This window comes from Saccostrea echinata, unplaced genomic scaffold (assembly GCF_033153115.1).
Source record: "Saccostrea echinata isolate AGI-Se365-2 ecotype Australia unplaced genomic scaffold, CSIRO_AGI_Sech_v1 ptg000041l, whole genome shotgun sequence".
NCBI lineage: Eukaryota > Metazoa > Mollusca > Bivalvia > Ostreida > Ostreidae > Saccostrea > Saccostrea echinata.
The window spans coordinates 4,448,116-4,455,069 of record NW_026889790.1 but is presented as its reverse complement, the minus strand read 5'-3'; the positions used below and the strand labels follow the sequence as shown (position 1 = coordinate 4,455,069).

The following is a 6,954-nucleotide window of genomic DNA, read 5'->3' as shown; positions in this document are numbered from 1 at the left end:
ACCACTAGAAATATTTTCCCATCTATTATTAATTCTGTACCTCCATACATAATACAGGTTTAAATGTCAAAGTAAACAGTCAACTGTAAAAGTCAGTACTTCTCTCAAAAGTCCACTACTACTTCTACTACAACAACTATTTCAACTACTACATTCACTACTACTAGGAACTAAAAATTATTTTTTTTACATTACAGCAATTTTATGATATATATTATGTACACTTTCATTGTGGACTGTTTGACGTCTATGCTGTTACAGCTCGATACACAGATTTTGGCCTAATGCAAAAATCTTACCCCATGTCGTTGTTTTTTTATTATTATTATTAATATTATTATCATTATTATATAATCGTGCAATTCTTTAATTCGAATGATTAATTAACAAACTAGGTGTATAACGAAGGGGGCATAACATCTATCAAAGTAAAGTACGAATCTCCCTACATGATTGATAGGAGCGATGGCTAGTTATGTCATACTGTCAAACTTAGTTTTTTTCTGCACATTTTTAATAATCAATAAATCATCTATTTGAACAGGTTTCTGCTGAATTTAATTTAAAAGCATTATATATAAACTGATCTGGATTGAATCTTTCAGAAAGGCAGAACATAGATTAAGGTAAAGTTGATTTAGGAACATCTTCTATTTGTAAAATAAATAGCAGGAATTTTAACATTGAAATGTCAAAAAATGATCTAATAATAAAAGTGATACAATAGTCCATTGATAATCACAGTATTTTCCAATAAAAAAAAAATGAATTCAAAATTAGATGTTTCCTTTATATTGCAGCCTCTATAGAAAAGAACAAACAGACACTTCACAATGATTTTGTATTTGGCATTGGTTTCACTTCTTTGCCTTCCATTTGCAAATTCCTCATTTGGTCGAGGTTTGTTCACTTATCTTTTTTCCATTAGTTTAATTTGATATCATTTTTTTTTATTTTATTTATTTATTTATTTATTTATTTATTTACGAGGGGCATTTGAAAAGTTCTGAGAACTGATTGATAAAATATTAACCGTTAAACGGAAATTATTGAGTTTGATATCATTGGACAGATCACAAAAATATACACATATTGTGACGTCCCTTTGTAAATTTTATTACGTGATAACTCCGAAAACGACGTCAGAATCTCGAATGTTTAGCAAACTTGCCATAAAAATGACGTAACAAGAGACACAATTTCAGTGAAGTAAAATTTTAAAGTCAACGTTTGTTCATTACTCGGATGCACGCCAACGGACACAACTATCAGTTGGTAGAATGTTTACATAGACTACAGTCTATCATATGGAGGTTATGTTCAGGAGCTCCTAAAGTTCTGAGGTGGTTTAAGAGTGTGTCAAACATAGCATGTTATTATCGAATCTCGCGCAAAATATTGAGTAAAAAAGACGCTGCTGTGAGAAAACCACAAAGTTTAAAACCACAGTAGAATAGTGGAAGGTATTACAGAATTTGCTGGCATTAATTCGTCAGGTATTTTAACCAATTATGCGGGAACGATTAAAGCTCAAGAGAGGTTAAGCTAAAGATGTCCCATATTTTCTCGTAAAAACCAAAATGGCGCCGGTGTAGTTTTAACCCCACCGTTACTCAATATGTTCGAAAATTTTCAATCATGGAAAATAAATAAGATTGTACATTGCAATGAAACTCAGATTTATTTTTTTGGAGCCGAAAGTCAAAAGCAATAGTGAGTTTGCCGAAGTTGAAATAATATGAAAAAATACGCACAGAAACTTGTCCCGGGGAAGACTTTTGTACGTCTTATTCGTAAACGGTAAGAGTCCTGAACCTCAAGATACATTTGTGGAAAACTGCATTGTTACACTTGAGTTTTATATAGAATATGTTTTATTTAATATAGTGGAGAGCTTTATAATAGACCGAAAATTCAGCTATATCATATAAATTAAAATCTGTTATAAACGCCTAAGATAACATTACCGTGCTTATTAACTAAGCAAAAAATTAAAATATGGAATTGCTGATTTACCGTACCAATCTTAAAGTCTTACTCTTACTTCCGTGCAAATTTTCTTTGCAAGATCTTTTCAAAGAAGCCTTTGACAGCACTTTTTGTATGTTCTCATGTGAACAAAAACGCGACTTTTCAGTATGCTAAACATTCGAGATTCTGACGTCATTTTTGAACTTATTACGTCATAAATATAAGAAAATGACGTTCATATAAGTGCAAATTTTCCAGCTCTTTTCAATGGTATCAAACTTATTAACTTCTGTGAAATGGTTAATATTTTAGCAAGCAGTTCTCAGAACTTTTCAAATGCCCCTCGTATTTATTTATTTATTTATTCTTTTCTTCATTTATCAAATATTCATTTTCAAGTAACACAGTTTTATTTCATTTTATATTTATTTTTGTCAAAATAAATTGACATGCCTGCAGGTATTCCTCTGCGTCCATTAAACAGTTAAATAAATAGTCACATTATTCTTATTTGTATATCAGTATTTTACCACCAAAATATTAAATCGAGGAAACGGTTTCTGAGGGAAAAAATCACAAAGCAATTCAAAATACTTAAATTTACATATTGTAAAAGCTTTAAAAATTATTTAAAATGCTTGAGAAATCTTGAAACCCCACTAATGTTCTTCTGAATTCTCTTTCATGAAATAAACAATATTATTGTTATATAAATAAATCATTATAGTATTTTTTATGTTTATAAGATACGTATCTTTTTGAAATAAGAGATAAAAGTATGACATTAACTATAAAAACACTGAATGTGAGCATTAGGCTGAACCTCTCAAATTAAGCGATGAATTATCTAATGTGTTTTGTAAAAGATAGTATTTAATTCTGTATTTGTATAAATGTAACTTGATTCCGGAAATCATTATGCTCACAGATTTGCATTGTTTTCAGGTATTTTCGAGATAGATAATTCATTTGATAGGAAAATTTCATGATAAATAATATGTGTTTAGGCATTTATAAAGTCTGTTTAATATGAAATATGAAGATAACGAACAGTAATCAAGCTCCTAAGTCCAACAAAACAAACTGGGAGCAGAGCAAACTCGGACCTCTAAAAACATCAGAGGGGGATCAAATGCACTGACAGCATCCCCTGTCGACCGGTCACACCGCTGTGTGCTCCTCGTCATGACCAGATAAATGGAAATATCCGTAGACAATACAGTGTGAAAATGATGGCCTGACAATTGGTATGAAAAACGTCAGTTATCATTCGACTTAATGAAAAATATGAATATAACGAACAGTTTTCAAGCTCAAAAGTCTACTTAAACAATAAAAATCAGGAGCAGAGCAAACAGACTTCTAAAACATCAGAGATGGGATGAGGTGCCATGGAGGAGTGGGCATCTCTTGCTGACGGAACACTCCTTGTCGTAATCGGAAAAAAAAAACGGCAAAATCCGTAGACAATTCAGTGTGTAAATAATGGCTAATAGTTAGTATGAAAACCTCAGTCAGCATTTGACTTAATGATAGATTGTATTTGCTGACAAGATCATTGTATCGACCATAGAACTTAGAAAATGATGACTTTAAACGAAACTGTTGATATTCTTGTTTCATCAACTTGTTTGTCAATAACTAATCTCGTTTTAGAAATTGTTCATACGTATATATAGCATGCTCCCTGCGTATCGAATAAACTTTCTGGGGGAGGGGGGGTTATTATTATTATTATTTTTTATTAATGTTATTTTTTTTAACAAAAGAAGCGTCTTTAAGTGTAGAAAAAAATTCACTACCCGATGCCCTAGGTAATATATATATGGTTTTATTTTCATCGCATTTAACCTATTTTAATATGTACTTATTTTTAGATTTTTTTTTTTTTGGAAAAAGGATCGCTATAATCAATTTTAATATCCATGAAATTAATCGATTCTTTTGTCTCTTTCTTAAACCAGTAATGGCACTCTTTTCATACAAAGTTTTGTGGTCTTGATTACTAGCAAATGCTTACTATCAATTACAGCTGTTTGTGGAACTCGGTCATACAATCCAATGTTTGATATTTGCTGCAACGGAGTAATAAATAGAAAAGGCTCGGACACAAGTTGTTGTGGAACTAAAGCATACAATCCTATGTTTTTTAATTGCTGCAACGGAGTAATAAAGAGAAAAGGCCAGGACACAAGTTGCTGTGGAACTAAAGCATACAATCCTATGTTTTTTATTTGCTGCAGCGGAGTAATTAATAGAAAAGGCTCGGACACAAGTTGTTGTGGGACTAAAGCATACAACCCAACTTTTGACAATTGCTGCAATGGAGTAATCTGTTAAATAATTGTCTATTTCAAAATCTATTTCAAAATAAATCTTTCAGTTATTTCACTATAAATTTTGTTTTTGTTGTTGTGTTTGTTTTAAATATATAAAGTTCAGCTATCCCTTTCATGGTTTAAAAATCCACATGTACTTATGGGTGTTTAGGGATCCATATTTGAGTAAAAATGACTAAGGTAATGAGAAACAACAAAAGAAAAACTTTCTTAGAGTTTAGGTTTTTTTCATTTGTTTTTGGTTGAGTTATTTTTAAGATATGTGGTAAAAATGCATATATAAAAATACGAAAGAAATAGTTGAATTAAAATGATTCAGTCATTCCATATTATAGAAGAGTAAAACGTATGCACTTCAAAACTGAATAACATTTTTCAGTGAACATGGTTTTATGAAAAACATTAGAAAGACATATTCCATGACGCCCGTTATTTATCATAAACGTTGTTTATTATTTATATTTGCATTCTGTGATGTTGTCAAGAATGTCAGAGGAAATCCTGATCTGGATAATGGCAGAGATGCTTCTCTTCATTGGTATAAAAACTTATGACAATAAAATCAGCAGACCTGATTAATTTACCCTCTTTCCAAGAAATCATATACAATATACATTGTAGTTGCTTCTTAACCCCGGTTATCTGGCTACAAATCGTGTCGTCTTTAAAATCTCGTAAATGTTTTGTTTTGATGCAGTTTTGGCGTCATCGTTCAAAGTATTGAACTTCTGTGAGAAAAATATCATTATTATGAGAAAAAAAGAGAACGTTTTTATATCGATTTAAACTTAAGAATATTTTTTAATCATTTGAAGAGCTGAAATCGATCCTGAAGTAGATACGGAAATTTCGCTTTGTCTGAAATGAAATATATGGAGATAACGTACAGTATTCAAACTCAAAAGTCCATTAAACAATACAAGAAGCAGAGCAAACACGGAGCTCTACACATCAGAGGTGGGATCAGGTGCCATGGAAGAGTGAGCATCCCCTGTCGATCGGTCACACCCGCCGTGTGCTCCTTGACATGATCGTGAAATAAGGGGAAAATCCGTCGACAATTCAGTGTGTAAATAATGACCTAACAAGATTATAAAGACAAAAAAATGTTATAAATCTGATAAAGAATACAAACACACAACACAAACATTTCTCCAAATATCCCTTAGAGTTTTGAAATTTAACACAAAAATTCACATCATAGATTTCTCAAAACAGCTTAAGTCATTCTGAATCCTTGTCCATGTTAATTCAACATGGAGAAATGAGTAGGAAAAAGTGACCTGCTCTCAAATAACATTATATTTTCATACTTTTATGAATTCCTCCGTGTCAATAGGTTAAAAAAATAAATATGGAGTACCAGGTAAAATAGTGCATTTTCATCGATCACGTATTGCAAATGCATTTATCAAGTGACAATAAACAACAGATTTCCAAAAATAGAAATATTCTTAATTGAAGAACATCAGTAAAGATCATACGGGGGTGACTTCAGGCATGATTTCATAGAGTCCGTCTTGTACTGTCAACATACAATGAGTGTTTAGCAAAATAGGAAAAAATACAGACTAAAACTTGTAAATAATTGTACAATAGAAATTTTACTGAAACTTACTGCTATTCTAATGCACAAATCTCTGTCATTATTTTTAAGGAGCAACTCTACTATACAAACAATAATGCCCTCTTTGTATCTTTAAACAGGGACTCTGAACAGTAAAATATACAAATAAGCATAATTTGTAATTGATAGCAAGATAATCGATGACTATATTGAAATTTTCTACTAATCGAATTTCCACTCATTCCAAGTGGAGATTGTCTGTCTATTAAAATTGCATTAAGTATCAGTATACAGGTCCTATGACATAGTTCCTTTATTTTTTTTTTTTCAAAATATATTAATTTAAAAATCTTCCCACACATTTGTTTCAAAAATCCCAATGATACGAGAATTGACCCAAATTTCTGCAGACCTTTTGTAGAATATCTGTCTAACATATTTAGGAAATTTTTAAAATAGATAAACAAAAACTTACAAGTGTAAGGTAAATTAAACAGCTTTATTATTTTTTAAATGATATAAAACAATGCCATATATAGAGTTGTGGCGCAGACCCTAAAATTGTTATGAAAATAAAATATGGAATATCACAAAAAAGTAAAAAAAAAAAAAAAAAAAAAAAAAAAAAAAAAAAAAACTTTTTTAAAAAATGTAAACATCCTCATAAAAACAAAAAATAAATAAAAACAACGCACGTTGTTTGTCCTTGTAACACTTAACAATTCAAATTTCTAAGATGATTTAGAGTTTTAGAATTTTAATATATTAGTTCAAATTTCTAAATTTCAAAAACTCAAATTGATTGAAATCTAATATTTTTGTTCAAAAATTTAAATGTTTAAATTTCCAAATCGGTTTAAAAAATTAATTTTTTATGATTTTTTTCCTTAAATATTCAAAATTCAAATTTCCCAAAACGACTTTTGCATTTTAAACTTTTGAGTTTTTAATCTACCGTTTACTGGGAAAGTTTACGCTTAACAATCTAAAATTCAGTACCATTTTTCGTCTTTTGATTATTTCAAATTTACTTCAAACTTCTAAATTTCAACTTTCAAACGTTTTAGATTTTTAGAA

General features: G+C 30.2%; 1 long non-coding RNA gene across 1 annotated transcript; it reads left to right on the top strand.

Moving 5' to 3' along the window:
• The first annotated feature begins 817 nt into the window (after positions 1-817).
• Positions 818-4,369, top strand: LOC133200978 (uncharacterized). The gene is made up of 2 exons (XR_009723023.1): positions 818-900; positions 4,004-4,369. It is a non-coding gene; the product is annotated as an uncharacterized LOC133200978 (long non-coding RNA).
• The last annotated feature ends 2,585 nt before the right edge of the window (positions 4,370-6,954 follow it).